This window comes from Astatotilapia calliptera, chromosome 17 (assembly GCF_964374335.1).
Source record: "Astatotilapia calliptera chromosome 17, fAstCal68.1, whole genome shotgun sequence".
NCBI lineage: Eukaryota > Metazoa > Chordata > Actinopteri > Cichliformes > Cichlidae > Astatotilapia > Astatotilapia calliptera.
The window spans coordinates 13577044-13599825 of record NC_137438.1 but is presented as its reverse complement, the minus strand read 5'-3'; the positions used below and the strand labels follow the sequence as shown (position 1 = coordinate 13599825).

Sequence of the window (22782 nt, the reverse complement as noted above, 5' to 3'; positions counted from 1 at the left end):
TTAAAATAAATAAAAAAGTAAGACAACATGTACATAAGTTTTCAGCCTTTGCCATGAAACTCAAAACTGCGCCCCGGGTCACACTGTTTCCACTGGTGTTTCTACAACTGGATTAGATTTCACTTAGGGTCAATTCAGTTGACTGGATGTGATTTGGAAGGGCACAAACCTGTCTATGTGGGATCCCATAGTTGACAATGAATGCTGAGGCACAAACAAAGCCATGAAGTCAGAGGAATTGTCTGTAGACCTCTGAGACATGATTGTATCAAGGCACAGATTTGGGGAAGGGTACGGAAACATTTCTGAAGGTCCCAGTGAGCACAATCTGACTGATCAGTGTAGAAGGGCCTTATTTGGGGAGGTGACCAAGAACCTAATGGTCACAATGACAGAGCTTCAGCATCTCTCTCTGGAGCAAGGCGATCCTTCCAGAGGACAACCATTTCTGTAGCAATCCACCAATCAGGCTGGTATGGTAGAGTGGTCAGAAAGAAGCCGCTTTCTAGTGACACATGACACTCTGCCTGGAGTTTGCCAAAAGGCACCTGAAGGGGTCTCACATAATGAGAAACAAAATTCTCTGGTCTGATGAAACAAAGATTGAACTGTTTAGCGTGAATATCTGGGGTACACCAGGCACCACTTATCACCTTGCCAATACATCCCTACAGTGGAAGCATGGTGGTAGCAGCATTGTGCTGTGGGGATGTTTTTCAGTGGCAAGAACTGGGAGACAAGTTAGGGTCAAAGGAAAGATACAGCAATGTACAGAGACATCCTTGGTGCTAATCTTCTCTGGTCCAAGTTGTTGTGGACCTTAGACTGGTGCACAGGTTCATGACCTTCTGCACACTGTGAATGTCTGAGAGCTCAGACTTAAACCCAGTTAAATATCTCTCATCTGTAAATAGTTGTACACAAATCCAGCCTGAAGCAGCTTTACAGGCTCTACAAAGAAGAATATGAGAAGCTACCCAAAATAGGTGTGCCATGCTTGTAGCGTCACAGAACTAAAATGGTTTTGGGAGCAACAAAGAAAAGTATTGTGCTGTAACATCTTTTTGTGTCTTTCACGCACAGGGGACCTCTGGCCTATTCAGGCTTGACTAAATTTGTTCTTAGGAGCCTGTGGCAATAACATGTGTAAATGTTACATACTATACCTTTAAAGAAGCATTCTAGTTTCATGGCAAAAAAAAAATTGCACTTTACAGGTAGCACATACATGCACACAAATACATGTACAATATTATTAGGAACATAGAGCTTCTAATAATAGCAAAAACTGAGGAATGGATGTCAGAAAGTGAGTGCCATGCATTACCTTACAGGTGGAACATTGCGGCAGCGCCCCACCAAAATTTTCTGTTAAAGCCTGTAAGTCCCTTCACATGCAGAAGATGGAAGACATCCATAAGAACATGGCTAGGTGGACTGAGCAGCTGTTAGTTGGATGACTGTAAGAGTTTAGAAACATTGTGGTGTAAAGGGCTCCACATCCTGACCTAATCAGTTACCCACAATCCAAACAGCATGTCAGACGCACAGGTTTAGCAGGCGGTAGGGTTTAGACAGATCCACTCTGCAACTGGTGCGAAGGACATGCTGCTTTTTACCCAATTCAAACACACAACTGCTCAGTGTCAGATCAGGCCCCAATGTATGTCAAAATACAAAGTGTTACACTCATACATAATGGCCTACACTCTGATGTTTTTGACAGCACACTCTGGAGCAGTAACATTTTATCAGAAACAGAGGTTTTTTTAAGAGGTCTTTTAATTTGAAATCCATAACCCTCTTAATATTTAGGATAAGATTAACTTTATTCCCAGAGTTGGGAAATTCAGATTGTTATAGCAGCAGAATGGACAGGGCAGGAATAAATAGATGGAGCATAACTTAACAACACACACACACACACCCATTGGAAATGTGCACCCATGCAATCCTCCGAAATCCCAACACGCACATTGCATAATGTGAATAGAGTAACATCCAGGGGTCACAACTTTACTCCTCCAAGGTAAAATTTCAAAGCCAGCAAACCTGAACATGACATCCTAAATCATTGCATTTTTTTTTTTAGTTTAAGCAGTCGTGCCAGCATAAAACTGCAAATCAAACTACATGTCTTGTTCAGATTGGGCTGAAATGAGCGTCAAACAAAATTTGGGAACTACTGCCAATAAGAGCTAGCTGGTGATACCATATAGTAACATCAGAAACTTTGCCACATTAGAGTTCTTTAGCAATAGGTGAAGCACAAAATAAAGATCAAAGATTAAAAATAGAGTGAAAGGTACAGACAGTGGCTGCACCAGACACTTTTCATTTTTTTTAAACACTTGGTATGTTGGAACTTGTTTTTTGGGCCAACAACATCACAAAGACGAGTAGCCCCCAGACTAGTTTTACTATATATTTTTTACACTGCCCCCACCTGACAACAGACACTCCCTGCAGGTAGATGGGTCGTCTGTAGCTGCCCATGGACTGCCAACACACTGCCACAGAACCTTAATTTTCTCTTTACTTGTCATTAGCTCCCAATTATTACATGTTAAAAGGTCGTCCCAAATTGCAAAAAGCATACTGATGTTGAGATGCCTGTTTCCACACTTGTATTTAAAGCCTTTTTAGGGTGAGTCAAAGTCAAGTCACAATTCTTCACTGACAGTTTTAGTGTTTTCTCTGGATTAAAACTTGAGTCACTGCAATGCTTTTGTGCAAGTCTCAAGACTTTACCTCTGTGAGATCTTACATGGTGAAGTCTATTCATCTTATGGTCAACGTCAAGTCTTTGTCTGTTTGTCCTCATTAACTCTTTTAATTTAAATTGTTATCAAGGAGCATTGCAACAAGGAATGAGCTTAAGATTGACACATCTCTGTGTAACATCCACCAGGTGATTTGTGATCCAGCTTATGTTCTTTAAACATTCACTCCTTTTAATAGTATTCAACTGTTTGAAACACCAAATGGTGCTTTACCTTTAATGCCAAAATGAATAACACTTTACATGAAATGTAACGTGTTAAAGTTTCATAAAATTTGAAGTTCTTAAAGGTTGAAGAAGAAGCGTCTGCAAACATTGTTGCTTTTTGAAACAGCATGCATAGGCTGAACACATACTGGCGACTTTGTTAGATAAACCTTGCTAGTTAGTACGAGGTTGGACCAACTTTTGCCTTCATCATTACACCACCACCAGCGTGAACAGTCGATATATGGCAAGATGGATCCATGCTTTCATGTTCCTTGCAACATATTCTGACACTACCATCTAAATGTCACAGCAGAATTCAGACTAATCAGTGCATACAGAAATTTTCTAATCTTTTATCTTCCTATTTTGGTAATCTCGTGCAAATTGTAGCCTCTTTTTTGTTCTTACCTAACAGGAACAGCATCCAATGTGGTCTTCTGCTGCTGTAACCCATGTACAACAAGATGTGTCCAGAGATGCTCTTCTTAATAAATTAGCTGTAACGAGTGGTTATTTGAGTTATTGTTGCCTTTCCATCAGTTCAAGAGTGTCTGGCCAGTCTCATCTGAAATCAATTTGACATTTTCACCCTGTCACTGTGTCAAGACTAAGAGCATTTAAATCAAGCCTTTGATTTAAATGCTGGTCAGAGAAGTTCAACAGGTTAACTGTGAAGATTAAGGGCTGACACATTAATAAAGCTGTTTAGGAATGAGGGAATGAGGCAGCAGACAAGTAGGTAAGTCAACAGATTTAGTTTGTTTCCACTGCAATATCTCAAAGTCACAAAGCACAGAGGGAAGTGAGGTGAGTTCTAAAAAAATCAACACATAACCCCAAAAATCCACAAGGCAAAACAGCACAAAGAAGCCAAACCACGGGTAGTGGTGTCTGATCGGACTGCTGTCGAACAAGGGAATTCTTCAGCTTTAAACCCTGGTGACCTATCCAGGGTGTACCCTAAGACAGCCCCCCCTGTCTTAGGGTACACCCTAAGGCAGATGGAAACAACTGATTGTACCCAGTTGAATAATTGCTGACAGGTGTGAACCAGGGGGGCAGGGAGTCCCCACCCTCCAGGAGGGTGTGTGAGTAGTGTCAATTTTCTCTCTCTCTCTCCCTCTCTCTCTCCCTCTCCCTCTCTCTCTCTCTCTCTCTCTCTCTCTCTCTGAAATACTGTACATTTCACGTTGAAAAATGTTAATAAGGTTTGATCAAATTTCCCACACAACCTCAGGCAGAATAAAACCATGCTCAGAGAGGGGCAGCCATCTGCTGAAAGAGCAGAAAGTAGAGAGAGACAGGATAAAAGGTAAACAATAGGAGAGACAGCCAGAATTTAATAATTGTTAATGATTAAGTACATCAGTGTTGTACAAGCACACAGAGAGTGAAAAGAGCGAATGAGCGAAGAAGAAACAGTACATAATCAAAAGTACCCAAGCAGCCTAGGTCAATAGCAGCATAACTAAGGGTTCAGGGTCACCTACAAGCCTTCACTGTAAGCTTCATAAAAGCCTAATCTTAAAAGTAGAGTCCTGAATCCAAATTGGGAGCAGGTTCCATAAAAGAGGGACCAGAAAGCTGAAGGTTCTGCCTCCCATTTTACTTTAATATCCTAGGAGCCACAAGTATGCCAGCAGTCTGAGAACGAAGTGTAATAGTAGTGATGCTCAATAGTGTAGTGGTTAACACATTTACTTAGCAAGTGAAAAGTTGGTGGGTCATTCTAGCCATGAACATAAATCCCTCTTGTGGTCGTCTCAGAAAGAACAAAACTCTGCCAAATCAAACATTTGGAGCAACCTGTTTAGAAAAGAGAGGAAAGTAGCTTTTTCATCTACATAGCAATTACATGTATGCACCATTTTCAAATAATACCTGCTAATGGAAGCATGTATAATTTAAAATACTCTAATCTCTGTAATAAAAAATTGTGGTCAGCAGCATTGAACATGGCACTGAGGTAAAGCAGGACAAGCACAGAGATGAGTCCACTGTCAGATGCTATAAGAAAATTATTTGTAACCTTCACCATAGGTCATGCATCATAGCTGTTTCTGTGCTATGATGCATTCTTAACCCTGACTGAAACCATACCTTTGCAAATGACATTAATGACATGTCTGTGGGATGGCTGTGAGTAACTTTTTTTTTCTCTAATGGTTAAGCTTTTATTCACAAGGCTGTGTTCAGCTCTTTTGAAAAGAAATCTAAGGTTGTTTCAGTTTCCTGTTCAGTGATAAATAGTGAGATGTCCATTTCCTCTCCAGCTAACGTGTTATCTGCTTTATGGTGTGTTTGTGAGTTCTAACAGGGAGTCAAGCATTTGGGGCTTCCTTTTTCAGAGAAAAAGGACGTACACACAGTATGGATGTAACACTATTAATCAGATAATCAACCTCTGTCAGAGGAGAGTGAAGGTAGCTGCTCTGCACTGTGCTGGCACATGGCATTGAAGAAGAGCACAGTGGAGGAATCACTTCCTCACACTTAAAGCACTCCCAGAAAAGCTTGTGCTTGTGCTTTAACGTCAGATGCTGTGTATTCTATAACTGTAAAATTCAATATTATCAAAAAACAATCAGACAAAAGACTGTTTTCAGGAAAAACTGTTGCATATCCAGTTTGTATGTCATACGTGTGTGTGAGTGTGATTAAAACAATGAATGAGATTTTGAGAGAAGCCAATTGAGTCTAATAATGAATTAAATGTTGAAGATGTTATTTTCAACATATACAGGGTGGGCCATTTATATGGATACACCGTAATAACATGGGAATGGTTGGTGATATTAAAGTCCTGTTTGTGGCACATTAGTATATGTGAGGGGGCAAACTCCTCCAGATGGGTGGTGACCATGGTGGCCATTTAGAAGTTGGCCATCTTGGATACAACTTTTGTTTTTTCAATAGGAAGAGTCCATGTGACACATCAAACTTATTGGTAATGTCACAAGAAAAACAATGGTGTGCTTGGTTTCAACGTAACTTTATTCTTTCATGAGTTATTTACAAGTTTCTCTTTGTTCAAAGGAGCTTGCAAAGAAAAGCGTCTGGACTTCTTTAAGTTGCTTGAAGACGTTTCACCTCTCATCCGAGAAGCTTCTTCGGTTCTAAGGTCAAATGGTGGAGAGTCCCAGATATAAACCTAGTGGGAGTAACCCCCCACAGAGGGACAAAAGGACCCCCTGATGATCCTCTAATCACCTGAGCCAAGGTGTGAAACTGGGTGCGGGTCCCAATCAGCCAGAGTTTCGGGTGAGTTCATTGTGAAACCTGGCCCCACCTTATCATGCGAATTCCTGAGATCAGATGGCCCAGGATGTGCGTGGGCGTTAAGGCGTCTGGGAAGGGATCTCAAAACTGGATTATAGATGGCAGAGAGTTGGTGTCGTAAACCCCCGCCTCTGTTCAAAGATGGTTGCTCACAGTGGACATAGATGGCTTCTTTCACTCCTCTTTCAAACCATCTGTCCTCTCTGTCCAAAATGTGAACATTGGCATCCTCGAAAGAGTGTCCTTTATCCTTAAGATGCAGATGGACTGCTGAGTCTTGTCCTGTGGAGGTGGCTCTTCTGTGTTGTGCCATGCGCTTGTGAAGTGGCTGTTTGGTCTCTCCAATGTAGAGGTCTGAGCATTCCTCGCTGCACTGTACAGCATACACCACATTGTTAAGTCTGTGTTTTGGCGTTTTGTCTTTCGTGTGAACCAGTTTTTGTCTGAGCGTGTTGCTGGGTCTGAAATGCACCGGGATGTCGTGCTTGGAGAAAACTCTCCTGAGTTTTTCTGATACACCAGCTACATAGGGGATGACAATGTTGTTCCGTCTGTCTTTCTTATCCTCCCTCGCTGGTGTCTGGTCTTCTTTTCTGTGCCTCTTTGCTGACTTTAAGAACGCCCATTTAGGATAGCCGCACGTTTTGAGTGCTTCCTTTACATGTGTGTGTTCCTTCTTTTTTCCTTCAGGCTTAGAGGGAACATGTTCTGCCCGGTGGTGTAGGGTCCTAATTACTCCAAGTTTGTGTTCCAGAGGGTGATGGGAGTCGAACAGGAGGTACTGGTCCGTGTGTGTGGGCTTCCGGTAAACTTCGATGTTGAGTTTGCCGTTCTCTTCAATGTGCACAGCGCAGTCCAGGAAAGGCAAACTGTCGCGGCCTTTTACGTTCCAAACACCAAAAAGGTCCAAGAAAAGGCCGTGGGTGGCAACGGGAGGTTTGTTTTAGAACGCACTTCTGACTCCATTGTTTAAAAATCATATGCCGTTTATTTCGTGGAAAATTATAAACAAAAATCAGCCAAATAACTTCTTAAAACTTAAAATTAAACGAAAGTTAACTTAATTTGCTTTAACAACTTCAAAAGTGTTCAAAAAATCATTTTCTAACCCTCCCATCTTCCCATCTGACATTTGGCAAACAAAAAACGAAAAACCTTTACCACACCCATCCGGGGTGCTCTTAATCTCTTGATTAATGGGAGGGTCCATAAGCTAATAAACCAATCACTTTCCAAAAGCTTCTCCAATAAAATTAATTACAAATTTACATAACAAAACCAGGTCAGAATATTCTTACACCTTTAAAGAAAAAACAAAAATGAATACAAATTGCATTTTATAAACATTCAACAAAAATGGCCACAACATTCCGGCCCCTAATTCTTGTGTAACATGAATTAATTCTTTCTAAGTGGCCATCACAAAATGCAATACCAATAATTTTCTTCAGTAGTCCATCCTTATAAGTCTTCTTAAAAACCAAACAAAAGGAAAGGTCAATGTTCTATGATTTCAAGTCTCTGTTGTTCATGTGTTTGCTTTGTGTGTATTCAAAAAAGGTGTATGTTGCATAATGGAGTGTAGAGCAAAGTGAGTGTCAGTGTAAATGTAGAGCCAGAGGTTCCAGAACTTGGCTCAGTTGGAGGCAAACATTCATTGTTTCCTCTAGATGGCCTCCACCAGGAGACATATTTTGTTGATTGGTCTCTCCAGCTCATTTGTTCGTGTCTTAACTCTAACACGGCGAACTACTCCGTGTGCTCGGCCATGGTTTCAGTGATGCAGCCAATGGGCCAAGAATTTCTTGGTGCAGCTCCATCAACAACAAGCACAACATCACCAATGCAAAAGTTCCTACGAATCTTGTTCCATTTCTGTCGTTCCTGCAACATAGGAAGGTATTCTTTCACCCACCTTTTCCAGAATAGATCCACAATATACTGGGCTTGTTTCCATCGTCTTCGCAGATACAGATCCTCTTTTTTAAATAAACCTGGTGGCAGCACAGGTTTGCCTTTTAACTGGAGCAAGTGATTTGGAGTAAGAGCTTCTACATCATTGGGATCGTCAGAAGAAGGTGTGATTGGGCGGTCATTCAGTATAGCCTCCACTTCACAAAAAACTGTATGCAAGGTTTCATCATCTAGTACTTGCTGATTTGTGATAGAGCATAATATTCTCTTTATTTCTTGCACCAAGCGCTCCCATACTCCACCATGATGGGCCCCATAGGGCGGGTTAAAGGTCCACTTTATGCCATCCTGTGCTAAGCCTTTTTGGATTTTACTTTGGTTTAGCTCTAACATAGCTTGTTTTAACTCACGATTCGAGCTGACAAAGTTGGTTCCATTGTCTGACCGGATTTCTTTGACCTGTCCTCTGCGGCAGATGAATCTCCTGATGGCATTAATACAGGAGCCTGTATCAAGAGTATGTGCCACCTCAAGGTGGACTGCACGACAGGTTAGGCATGTGAAGAGAACTCCATATCTCTTAACAAGACTCCTGCCTCTCTTTACTTCTATTGGTCCAAAATAATCAACACCAACATAAGTAAATGGTGGAAGATCAGCTGAGATTCTGTCAATAGGAAGATCAGACATTTTCTGCTCACCTGGCTTTTGCCGTTGTCTTTGACACACTATGCAATCTTTGATTATTTTTCTAGCTGCTGAATTAGCATGAGGAATCCAGTACTGACGGCGAAGTGTTGAAAGCATGTGATTTCTTCCTCTGTGACCAATTTTTCGTGAATATGCTGAAGAATAAGCTTTGAAACATGGCTTTCTTTTGGCAAAATTGCAGGATGTTTTGTTTCCTCAGGTAAATCCGCTTTGCTCAGTCTTCCACCCACTCTCAAGACAGCATTAGCAACTACAGGATCAAGCTTATACAGATGACTTGACTTCCTTACAGTGCCAGAGTTTAGGGCAGTCATTTCATCAGCAAAATGTTTTCTCTGCACAAAGCTCACTATAGCTTCCTCAGCCTTGGACAAATCCTCAGTTTTGAGCAGAGTGTTCCATTTATCATCTTGCTTAACACATATTTGACTTCCACAGTGCGTGCCCAGCAACTTCTGTCTTTTCCTTGTTTGCAGTTTAAGTCTTTCTTTTACTTTCAGGATCCATGCCACACACCTTTTTAATTTTGTCCAGCTGGAGAAGTACAACAGCAGCTTAGTAGTGGGACACACATCTTCTTTCAGCACAGCTGCACACAACACTTTTACTTCTGGGTCAGCTTCCAAATGGACAGATACACAATTCATGCCTACAGGCCAGTGAACAACAGGTTTACTGAGAAATTCTGGACCATTGATCCAGGTGGAAGATTTCAGGAAACAGCCAACTGTCATTCCTCGAGAGGCTGCATCAGCTGGATTCAGCTTTGAACTGATGTACCTCCACTGCTCAACTTTTGTCAAAGCATACGTTTTGAACCGTGTGGTTGTGTTTGCAATGTACTGTAGCACAGTTGTGCTGTCAGACCAAAAGACTGACTCACTCAGATTAAGATTGAGTTCAACTGATAGCATTTTGTCCAAGCGCACAGCTAAAACTGCAGCAGCCAGCTCAAGACGTGGGATGGTGACTTGTTTTAACGGCGCCACCCTTGCTTTACCAATAATAAAGGAAACACACACTTCCTGCTTGCTATTAGATAGCCTAAGATATGATACAGCACCATACCCAGTTTCACTGGCATCACAAAAGTGATGCAGCTGAGCACTTTTTATCTCCCCAAATCCTTTGGGTGTGACACATACTAATACTAAACTTGTTAAGAAGAACTAAATCCTCAACCCATTTTTGCCAAGTTTGTGCCATTTCTGCTGGTATTGTCTCATCCCAGCCAAACCTCAGTTTACATAGATGGTGCAGAATTTGTTTTGCAGGCAGAATGACTGGAGCTAAGAAACCTAAAGGGTCATAAATGGAGCTGACATTGGACAGAATACCACGTCTTGTAAGTGGTTTGTTCTTGTTCACAATACTGAATGTGAAAACATCACGTTCAATATCCCATTGCACACCGAGAGCTCTTTCTGTGGGTAGCTGATCCCGACTAAGGTCCAGCATCTTTACACCTGTGGCTCTATTTTCCTCCGGGATCTGACAGAGGACAGAGCGATCACTACATACCCACTTATTGAGCTTAAATCCCCCCTTGGCACACACTTCAGTAAGCTGCTGATAAAGTGAGATGGCCTGCTCAACAGACTGAGTAGATTTAAGACAGTCATCTACATAAAAACTATGCCTGATTGTATGTATAACCTCCTCTGGGTACAGATGTTGGTTGTCATCAGCAGTCTTTAGTAGTGCATAGGTGGCACAGCTGGGGGAGGATACTGCACCAAAAATGTGGACTAGCATTCTATGTTCCACCAGCTGTTTTGTGATGTCACCATCGGGCCACCAGAGAAAACGTAAAAAGTTTACGTGTTCCTCAGCTACTCTGACCTGATGAAACATCCCTTTAATGTCTGTCATAAGCGCTATTGGACCCTGCCGAAAGCGAATCAGCACACCTAATAAAGTGCTAGTCAGATCTGGGCCTTGTAATAGCTCTTTGTTCAGTGATGTTCCAGAAAATGTTGAGGCACAATCATACACAACACGCAGTGTTTTCTTGCGGGGGTGGTAGACCCCATGATGAGGTATATACCACACCTTTCCTTCCTCATTCTTCAACTGTTCTTGTGGTATGATTTCTGAATGTCCCTCCATACTAACATTGTGCATGAATTCTTTGTATTCTTCAAAGAATAACTGATCCTTCTGAAACCGTTTTAGCAGATATTGCGCCCTCTGCTGAGCCACCTGCTTGTTGTTTGGCATTCTTACTTCAGGTTTACGAAAGGGTAATTTCAAGTAATAATGGCCATCCTTAAGTACAGCTGACTCTGACATTATGTTCATGAACTGTTTATCTTCTACAGACATTTCTGCACGCTCATTACACTGGTTCTCCACAAAATCTTGATTATACTGCTTAACCAGCATTTCCTCTAAACTACTTATAGAAATGCGGTGTACCTGAACAAAACTAGCATCATGCTCATCCTTTTCACTACCCTGATTGAGTGGCCCATTGACAACCCAACCGAGACGAGTTAGCACAGCATAGGGTCCATTACCCTCACTGTTAATGATTCTCCAAGGTTCCAGCGCTTTGGGAGAATTTACACCAATAAGCAGCCCAATGCCAGCATTTATCGGTGTCAACTCAACATCCTTTAAGTAAGGCCATTTTCTTAAGTTTTCTTCTTTAGGGATATTTTCTTTAGTGACAGGAATAAACTTTTGAGTGTACACAACAGGCAACCTCAAATACTCATTCTGTTTCAAAGCAGCTACTTCCATACCAAAAAGTTTATAGCTACTTACTGGCCTTTCCTGACCCATAGTCTTTAACATGATTTCCACTTTCTTTCCAGATGCATTTAACTGCATCATCAACGCCTCAGTGCAAAAAGTTGCAGAGCTGCCGGGATCAAGAAAGGCGTACGTCTCCACAACCTTCGTCCCATTTTCCAACTTCACTTTTACTGGAACAACTGACAAGGCACATTCATTAGACCCGGCCCCAGTATGGCTACCAAAGTTCAAAGAAACAAGAGCATTTGAGACTGATGATTCTTTACATTCAGCTTTAGCTGCTTGCCACTGCCGTTCTTTTGAGTCTATGTGAAGAACAGTAGGGTGATTTTTGTTACAGGTGTGGCACGTCAAACGATGTGGACAAGCTTTACTCATGTGGCCTCTCTTTAAGCAACCAAAGCATAAACCTTTACTCTTAAGGAATGTCACCTTTTCTTTGTTGGCTTTTAGTTTGAATGAGTCACATACGTCCAAAAAATGAGTTTGGTCACAAAACAAGCATCGAGTTTGATCTAACCCTTTATCTTCATGGTTTATCTGAATCCATTCCGGTTTGTCATTTTTCTGTTCTGAAACTACAGCAACAGAAGTAGCAAAGCTACTGCTTTTAGTTTTAAGCGGTGTCTTTGATGGTTTTGAAGCTATCTTTTCTTTTGTGTTTTGACTCTCTCCAAAAACAGGATCTAATGCAGCTCTTGTTTGCTTTTCAAGAAAATCAAGAAGATCTTTAAATCCTGCTCTGCGATCGCACTTTTCTGTTAAATCAACGATTATTAGTCGCCATTTATCACGAAGTCTAAAAGGCAACTTTGAAACAAGAATCCTCATATTGGTTGAATTTTCCAGCTCATCAAGAAACCCAGCTTCATCCATTGTGTTGAAGCAGCTTCTTAGAAAGAATGTGTAAGCTCGTAATGCTGACGCATCATCAGACTTTAAAACTGACCAGTTGAGAGCCTTGTCTATAAATGCAGACGTTATCTTTGCTCTGTTACCAAAGTTCCACTCAAGCTGCCTTTTTGCCTCAACATAAGCTGTCTGTGGACTCATGTGCATGCAACTTCTCACTAAAATTCTGGGCTGTCCTGTAGTAAACTGTTCTAAATAATAAAGCCTATCCTGCATATTATCAGTTTTAGTCTCTATTCCTTGTTCAAAAGCCTTAAGAAAGGATCTAAAACGCAAAGGATCACCACCAAAAACAGGAATGTCTATAGCTGGAAGCAGTGACAACCTCTGTTGGTTTACAAGCATCTGAGTAATTTCATTTTGCTTTCTCATAATCTCTATTAGGGCACTGCTGTGAACATCAACCTGTGAAGAGATTGGCCTTGGGCTTTCCCCTTCTGGTTTGACCTTAGCAGGTGCATGTGTCTCTAGGGGCATTGGCAAAGGAGAATGAACTAAAGGGGCTTTCTTTGTTCTTGGAGCCTTTCGAGCTGTAGCAGCAGGTATGAACTCAGTAGATGTTCCAGAAGGCGCTGTAATCCCGCCTTCTGATTCAACCTCAGCCCTGGATGCAAGGCTCTGCCGATCCTGAGCAGAGGTGAGAATTTGCCTTTTTGCATCAGCCTTAACCAACTTAGTTCTTAGAGCCAATGCTTCTTTTCTTGCTTTTAATTGAACTTCTTCCAGTTCGAGCGCATGTTTTTCTTGCAGTGCGTCCACCTCCGCTTTTAAAGCGGCTCTTTCCACTTCAGCTTCCATCAGCGCCATTGAAGCTGCACGCGAGCTTTTACTCCTTAAACTTAAGGCTGCAGTAACATTACTGGGCGCTTTACTAGAGCCCTTGCTGCCAGGTTTAGCAACTCGTTCAGAAATCATGTCGCTCGCTTCTTGCGCTACTTGTGAGACACTATCATGCGGCGCAATGTCACTGTCATGAGATGCTACCTTTGATTCAACATTAGAGGCTGCAACTTCACCCTTTTGTGGATCAGGGTCTGCATTTATCCAAGTGTCGATTTCATGCAGAAAGTCTTTAAAACTGATCAGCTTAGGTTCATACCAATCGCTGTGATCTGTTTCTTTTTCATCATCGTTCAGCAATTTTTGAACTGAAGTCTGTAAGTCCATAAGCTCTCCCAAATAATCGTTAAATGTTCTCATGTGTTCATCTATGGAGGCTTTTGATTCTCCAGCATCAATGAGAGCATTAATGTCATTTCGTTTTCTTGTCAGAACGCCAAGCTTCGCTCTGCGTTTTTTAATTAAATTAAAAAGCTCTCTTTCTTGTTCCTCCATTTTAACCAGAAAATTCGTTTCACAAGGTCCAAAAGATAATTGTTTAATACAAATGTTTCAAGTTGCAGCTCAGCATCTCGGTTGATCCAAACAAAGTTTCGCATTTACTCACGAACTTTGCGTTATTTTTTCAGTCCATTCTGCGAAGATCCAATCTTCCAAGTCCAATCTTGCAAGCTTTTCCATCTTCCAAGTTGACATCCAAGCGAGTCAAAATGATTTTTTGACTTAAAAGTCGCGGCCTTTTACGTTCCAAACACCAAAAAGGTCCAAGAAAAGGCCGTGGGTGGCAACGGGAGGTTTGTTTTAGAACGCACTTCTGACTCCATTGTTTAAAAATCATATGCCGTTTATTTCGTGGAAAATTATAAACAAAAATCAGCCAAATAACTTCTTAAAACTTAAAATTAAACGAAAGTTAACTTAATTTGCTTTAACAACTTCAAAAGTGTTCAAAAAATCATTTTCTAACCCTCCCATCTTCCCATCTGACATTTGGCAAACAAAAAACGAAAAACCTTTACCACACCCATCCGGGGTGCTCTTAATCTCTTGATTAATGGGAGGGTCCATAAGCTAATAAACCAATCACTTTCCAAAAGCTTCTCCAATAAAATTAATTACAAATTTACATAACAAAACCAGGTCAGAATATTCTTACACCTTTAAAGAAAAAACAAAAATGAATACAAATTGCATTTTATAAACATTCAACAAAAATGGCCACAACACAAACAGTTGTCCTTTGTGTCTTCCCTGGTGAACTTGATGTTTTTATCCACAGCGTTAATGTGCGCAGTGAAGGATTCCACTTCTTGTGTCTTGATTTTGACCCAGGTGTCATCTACATATCTGTACCAGTGGCTGGGTACTCTCCCTTTGAAAGAGCCAAGAGCCTTCCTTTCCACTTCCTCCATGTAAAGGTTGGCTACAATAGGTGACACGGGGGAGCCCATGGCACAGCCGTGTTTCTGTCTGTAAAAGCCTTTGTTGTATTTGAAATATGTAGTGGTGAGGCAGAGGTCTAACAGTGTGCAAATCTGATCGGGTGTGAAGTTGGTCCTGTCCTCCAAGGAGCTGTCTTCTTGTAGTCGTTTTCTGACAGTCTCCACGGCCTCCGTGGTGGGTATGCAAGTGAAGAGAGAGACTACAAAGGACACCATGGTTTCATCTGGATCCAGGGTAAGTTTCTGGACCTTGTCGGTGAAGTCGGTGGAGTTCTTGATGTGGTGTGGGGTGTTCCCCACGAGAGGAGCAAGGATGGTAGCAAGGTGTTTAGCAATGTTATAAGTGGCTGAGTTTATGCTACTGACTATGGGTCTGAGTGGGACTGCTTGCTTGTGGATTTTAGGAAGTCCGTAAATGCAGGGTATGGCATCCCCTGGGTAAAGGCGGTGATATGTAAGGCGGTCAATAATTTTGTCCTTTTCAAAGTCTTGAAGGCAAGCTATAACTTTCTTTTTGTAGCTGCTTCTGGGGTCTCGCTTTAAGGCTTCGTAGGTATTGTTGTCACTGAGGAGAGTGGTGATCTTTGTATGGTAATCTGTAGTGTTTAGGACCACGGTGCATCTTCCCTTATCAGCTGGTAAAACAGTGATGTTGTGGTCTTTGCTCAGGGAAGCGACGGCCTTCTTTTCCTGTATTGTGAGGTTGGATGGAGGGACTTTGGCACTGGAGAGCGTGGCTGAGACTTTCATCCTGATTTGCTATGCTTCTGTCTGTGATAATTTATTAATCCGTATGGCAGATTCTGTGGCTGTGATGAGGTCCACTATGGGCAACTGTTGTGGAGAAATGGCAAAATTGAGTCCTTTGGCTAATACTCTCTTTTCAGGTTCAGTGAGAATCCTGTCTAAAAAGTTCTTAACCCATTTCTCCTGACTGACTTCAGGTGTGTTTTCTTCTTCCATTTGACCTTAGAACTGAAGAAGCTTCTCGGATGAGAGGTGAAACGTCTTCAAGTAACTTAAAGAAGTCCAGATGCTTTTCTTTGCAAGCTCCTTTGACTACGATGACCTGGATGACTGAGAACCTTCACAGACATATTTCTCTTTGTTCACAACCATTGACATGTCGAAGAGGTTAACACATGAGGAGCGGATCGAAATTGTGTTGATATCTGGTGAATGCAGTAACCAGGTCATTGCAGCAGATTTCAATGCAAGACACCCTACGAGTCCACCCATCTCCCATGCTACAGTTAGCAAACTGCTTGCTAAGTTTCGTGAACCTGGTTCAGTGTTGGATTTGCCAAAATGTGGACGCAAAAAAACCTGTCACTAATGAAGAAACATCAGTGGCTGTCCTAGCTTCATTCAGCAAGAGCCCACAGCGTAGCACTCGCCACATGTCACTGGAGAGTGGCATTAGTCTAACATCCCTTCGGCGGATATTAGCTACTCAAAAATGGCACCCTTACAAACTCCAGCTACTGCAGCATCTCAACGAGGATGACCCAGATGAATTTGCAGAATGGGCAAAACAAAAATTGGAACAGGACCCTCAGTTTACGCAGAAGATTTTGTTCAGTGATGAGGCAAACTTTTATGTGAATGGTGAAGTTAACAAACAAAAACACCGCTATTGGTCTGACACTAACCCACATTGGATGGATCCCTCCAAGACTGTTGGAACAACAAAAGTGATGGTTTGGTGTGGTATGTGGGGTACAACGGTAGTGGGTCCATTCTTCATCAATGGAAACCTCAAGGCCACTGGATATTTGAAATTGCTACATGATGATGTGTTTCCCTCTTTGTGCACTGAAGCTGGCACGTTCCCTGAGTTTTTCCAGCAAGATGGTGCACCACCACATTATGGGTGCCAGGTCCGAGCATTCCTAGATGAACAGTTTCCTGGAAAGCAGATTGGTCGTCGTGGGCCAGTTGAATGGCCCCCTGTCACGATCCTGGGTCTTATGACCCAGCGTTTTGAGTTTTAGATTATTTTGATGTTTATAGTATATGGTTAAGCTCATTAGGTTTTCTAGTTCATTTGTTATTAGATTCCCCTTGTGTCTTCCAACCCCTGTTAAGTCTTCCTTGCTCTTCATGTGTTTCATGTCTGTTATATTGTCAAGTTCATGTAGTCATGTCTGCGTTTCATTAGGTTTCCTATTTTATTTTCTAAGAGGTTTTGTGTTTTGTTTTACTCTTTCCCTGTGGCGTTGTTATGTTCACCTTGTGTCTACTGTGCCTTTCTGTCCCATGTTTCAGGTTCCCATGTTCTGTCTCCCCAGTTGCTGTTAAGTTTACATGTTTAGAGTTCAGTCAGTGTGTTTCCTGTTTTACTTTCAAGGTCCGTGTCTCATGTCAGCGTTTCTAGTTTTGCTTCCCTTGTCTCGTCCAGCCTGATTACTCCTAGCTGTGCTCTCCTTCTGTGGCTCATTCCCTTGTTATCCCTCAGTGTATTTAAGCCCTGTGTTTCTCTTTGTCAGTGTTGTAGTCTCCCTCATGGCTGTCTTTCCCTATGTGTCAGTTTATCCATGTCCCAGTTTAGTTTTGTTATTTTTTGTGCCATTCTGCAATAAAGCAGCTTTTTGAGTTTAATTCCTGTGTGGTGAGTTTTGCGTTTGGGTCCTTCTCCTGCCTGCGCACAGCCAAAACATGACACCCCCAAGGTCTCCCGATCTGACCCCTTAACACTTTTATCTTTGGGGTCATCTGAAGGCAATTGTCTATGGTGTTAAGTAAATTAATTTGATTTGTGTTATTATTACTTTTATGTGATTTGGGTCTTGTAATAATACCACGGTGGTATTATGGTTTCTCTGTCCCAAATACCCATTCACAGATTCTGCTAATGGATTTGTTAGCCTGCCTGTTCAGCTGTCATGTGACTGCATGTGAAGTCCCAGAGCAAGCTGTGCTACACCAAGATCCAAGATTAGACACGTCTCTACGTCACATACTATGTCATAATGCTTTTCCTCTGTCTGGATGTTCCCTTTCTATAGAACCGATTCCAATACCTTACCTCACAAATCTATTTTGCTCCTCTAGCAGACCTTTGCCTGCTTCTGACCAGTAGAGTTTCTTGTGTTTTTGTTGTTTCCGTTAGACTGAGTCCAGATTCCATACTGCAAAACCCCACTAATTTTGGAAAGCTTGGAAAAGTGTCTGAAAAGTTGGTGCCTGATGAACAGCAATCCTGAAGATTACTGAGTAGTGCTAGCTGAGTATGTGTGTCATGGCAGAAAGGGGAAACTGATCCTCTTAGCAGCCTGGAATTGGCCCACTCTCAGGAAAGTGTCACTTGAGTTGGTCAACCTGAGAGTGCCAGGCAAGATTGTCTAGCCGTGTATCTCCTTCCCATAGCAACCTCCTACCTCCGCCAACTCGCAGTGGGAGTACTTCTGACCTGAAGACAATCAGCACTTGTGAGCACATGACTCTGATCTTTCCTTGAAAGTATGCCAAAGCATGCTGTACCTGGCCTCAAGGCACAAGTTCAATCCAAGGTGCCACACTGCCTGTTTGTACAATTAGTGAGCTTCTGCTGGGCAGGACCTCCTGCTGAGAGCTGCCAGGCATACCAAACTCTAGTCCAACAGAGCCCAACAAAAGACACAGACCTCACCGCAAACACATCATAACACATACGCGAACCCTAACTTCTTTGCGTCGCTTTGCTCCCACATGTAGTTTCCTTGATTTAAAAAATGTAGAGCTTGTGATCTTTTTTTATTCTTCCTTCACCTTTTTAACTCCCCACATTCTTCTTCTCGTCTTTCTTTCTTGCCTCCAGATGTTTCTCTGCACATGTCACGCAGACAGTGACAGAGGGCCGTCAAGCCATGCTCATTCCATCAATTTATTGAAAACAGATACAAATATGAGTTCATTCCTGAAGTGCAGCCCCCATTGTAACAATCAATAAAAGAAGGGCTGGTTTTGAAAGCATGCTTGGCATCTGACTGATATCAACAAAAAGCTGTACCATTGTCTCTAGGAAAGGCCTCCATTATGCTATTGAAGAAAAACCTGTGTCACAAATTTGCAAGTGAAATAACAAAAAAACATATTCTATTTTTGTATATTGTTTCAAAAGTCAGCACTATGCTTTCTAAGAATGTACATCCCTATGTCACTCTGGTTGCTGCGTGGAAGAGTCATGTCTATGCAAGTGGGAAAAACTATCAGGGAACATTAAGAGAAATTCTAACTGATGTGACTACAGTAACATCAACTGCAGGCCTTTAAGTTTCTGGAAAACAATTCAACTGTCAGTCCTGACCTCAAAACAGCCAAATTAATAGGGCCCAAGGATGGTGGTTAACAAAGGCAGATGTCTGCCACCCAAGTTGGCATCCAACATATGGTTACATCCCTTCTTCTTTAATTTGCTGAAGTCAAAAGACAGCTAAAAGCATTAAACAGTAATGTTAACTGTCAGTTCTGATTATGATAGGGATAGCAGATTCCCATGATCCACCAAGAAATCCCTACATTCTTCTAAGTTTACCAGATTTTACTACATGCTTTACAGTCTTGTCATTTGAGGCCCCAAACAGCCCAGAAGCAATTATCAGCCTGCAGAAAAGATCCCGGCTTCATTAGCCCATCTACGTGTTCCACCATGATGGACGAGGCCTGTCTTTGCTGTCAGCACCCGGGTTGAGTTAAAGAGCACCAAATGATTTTCTTCAACATGCTGTTGGCAGTACACATTATTTATGCCTTTTCTCTGTAAGCCACAGTCAACATAATTCAGACAAATTACATGTTAATCATCCTTCTGATGGGAAAGCATCCCAACACCTTAGAAAAATAGTTAACATTGAAAGTGGCTCAGCAGTGCAAATAAGTGGAACTACATAGCAAAAAAATCTTCAAATATTTGTGCTGCAGTTTGAGGATGCATTCTGTTGATAAGAAAGACCCTTATTTGGCTGCTTAAAGGAATGCCTGATTATTTTTTTTCTCATTTCACTTCGCCCATTGGGATGCCATAGGAAGATACAATAAAACAAAAATATGTGAGGAAGTGTTGAACTAATTTTACTGTGATGAAGAGTCATGAGAACAGCAGAGTTCAGGTAAATTTAGGTTGTTTGTTCAGTCATCCTTTAAGAATGAGTTGCTCTTAAAAGACTATGGAGGGATAGATTTCTTTTTTCAAGAGAGGAACTTTTTATATTAATTGATATCTTGTTTTTATGATTTTAATTTTGGCCATCATTTCAGTAATGTAACAGACCCTCAGAAACTCGGTGCACTGTCTTTGCTGTTCCTAGGACTGCTTCTGGACAGAGACCTCTGGTGTTCTCTTGGGAATCTGCTGGAGTCGCTCTTCCAGTTAGTACGGTCACAGCTCCGAATGCTCCTGTTACCATTACGACCACTTTAGACTTCATATACACGTAGCCAATCACAAGGGGGGCTGAAACAGACTGAGTGCAGGGGCTCCACCAGTATCCCATTATTGCTGACAGCAAGTTGACCTAGTGTTTTTTGTGGGTCACATTTAAAGTCCAACAAAATCTATGCCAATCTCATTCTTTCCACTATTTCTTGATAAAAAAAATAAAAAAGAAAGAAAATAAGAAGAGATAAGAAAACAAGATCTCCTGTAAGCAAACTAGAGGCTAACTGCAGCACACTGTGATGGGCTTGAAAGTCAGTCAAGTAACATATCACTAAGTAACAGTGCTGTCAACGTGATCTATGAATAGAATGTAAAATGAGTGTTTTTATATAAAGTGATCCGCAGGTCATAATGTGGTCAGTGAGTGCAATGCCTGCTGATGGCATAGCTTGAATATGAAGACAGTACATGTTGACAGAAAGGAAATTCACTTCTTGAATCACTCTTGGGAGAAGGAAATAAATAAATCAGCGCAGAACCTTTGGGCTTCACAAAACCACAAATTATAAAGTACATTGTGCCAGTGTTACTGAGGACCATCAGTGACTTTGTGTTTCCAATTAATGATTTATGGCCTGAAATGTGCTGCATTGTGAAACTGTATCACAAAGGAATGTTGACTGGGACACTTTAAAGAAGAGATTAATAACCAGAGGATATCAGATTCCCCGAGGCAGAGGAAGACAGAGAGGGTGAAAGACAAAAGTGCAGATGCAAGACCAAGACAAGATTGTTGAGTGAGACAAATAGTATCTCTTATTGCAGTTTGCTGAGACTGCAACAGAGACAAGTTGAACATATGGTTTAGGAAATGAGATGTGCATGTTTTTGCTAGCAGTTATCTGATTTCATTTCATCATTTTATTATACCCAAACTGTCCCGAGGCAAATTACAACATACTCTGTTCTGACTCCTGAATCTTGAAATCAGGAGGATCCAGTGAATGTCTGTTTACCTTTGCCACATGCCATTGTATATGTTTTTCGTTTCGCAATATCTAATCAAGCAAATTGTCATAAAACTGGAGAACAGCATATCAAGTCTGTTTACATGTTTTATATGAGGGCTGGTTTAGCCAGCCAAACAATAACAACGCATCACAATGAACCCGGTCACCCCTTATAGACACAAACCAGAAGTTTTCTGTATTCATACTAAGTGGACACAGTTTTCCAAAAGTGTCTTTCTGCTGAATTAGTCTAAACTGTACGTTTAGTTAAACCCAACCCTGGACAGATGGGCAGACAATAAACAAGCCACAGATCAGAATCTAAATATTTCAGATGCAAAAAAAGCTGAAAAATGCAAAAAGAGAAAAAAACATGTCAAGTAATGAGAAAACTAATCTCAGCTGGAGACGTTTTCTCGCTATTCTGGGAGTGTTTCCTTACCTAGTGCTTGTTTTTCATAATGGAGTCTCAACACTTTTTCTGCTTCTGTGGTGGAAATCACACAACGGACTATACTTATTACATTATTTTCTCAGCGTGTGCCCCCCTCTTGCGTTTGTTATTGCAGAACAGAAGGATATGCTGAACGTAGAGGGGGGCAGATGCTGAGCCTGCACAATCACAACATTTTCTTTTTAATAATTGGAAGTCCTGTGGGGTCAATGACAGGGTGGAGGCATCCAGGAGGAAAGGCACAAGGGGGTCTGGATACCGAGCGAAAAAGGGTCAGGTATGCAGTCTGGTCTGCACGTGCTTGGTAGCTGGCATGTGCATCCAATCTCTGCAGCTTTAGCAGACCAGAGCAGTTAAACAATACCTCTTTGGCTGCACCCACAGTCCAGCATGCGGTCACACTTATACAAACACTATATGCAAAGAAATTATTGTTATAGTATGAGGCCACCTATACACCTACCCAGAGGAATGTTTTATCAGTATTGCATGTGGGTGTGGTGGGGGAGCTTGGGGTAACACCAGTGGCACTCACTCACATAGGATTAATGCCAGCAGGAGATCGGACCAGTGGAGCAGAACCCTCAAATTCCCAAACCCGGAGTTTTGGGAGCAGTCACCACATGAGAACTGTCCTTGGTGCAGTTTGTCATCTTATCTGCAAAATGAAAATGAAAGTGATTTATACTAGTAAACAGTATATAAAAAAGCCAACAGCTTCAACCTGCTGACATAACTTGGCTTTTCCTTTTACAGGGGAACCAGATGGACGGAGCAGATTTGGAGCTGGAAGCGCACTAGATGAACAGAACTTAGTAAAATACGTTAAAGGATTCAAAGAGTTGAATGTTTTCAACGGCTGCCCCCCACTCACCTCCACCCGAGACTGGATATAGCGGTCCCTCATATCGGGGCTCTCCATTTACATTATTCATACGGAGGAGGGTGTGACCTGTTGGCTGTTTTTTTCTGTCTGTATAAAAACGAGAACTTCGCGTAAAAGAAAATACAGATGGAGAAGGCTAGCCAGCTCGCTGTGTCACAGAGAGTCCCCTTAAGCCTACGTGACAACTCACATACTGTCCCTTTGTGACCAGCTTAATCGGTAG

At 41.8% G+C, this 22782-nt stretch overlaps 1 long non-coding RNA gene across 1 annotated transcript in view; it reads right to left on the bottom strand.

The window, feature by feature from the left end:
- LOC113008987 (uncharacterized) overlaps positions 1–22687 on the bottom strand; it is a 53761-nt gene extending 31074 nt beyond the window's left edge. The window contains exons 1-2 of the long non-coding RNA XR_013902545.1: positions 22548–22687; positions 22213–22331 (exon numbers count right to left, since the gene is read on the bottom strand). This is a non-coding gene — a long non-coding RNA (uncharacterized LOC113008987). The remainder of the gene's footprint in view (positions 1–22212; positions 22332–22547) is intronic.
- Positions 22688–22782: the final 95 nt, after the last annotated feature.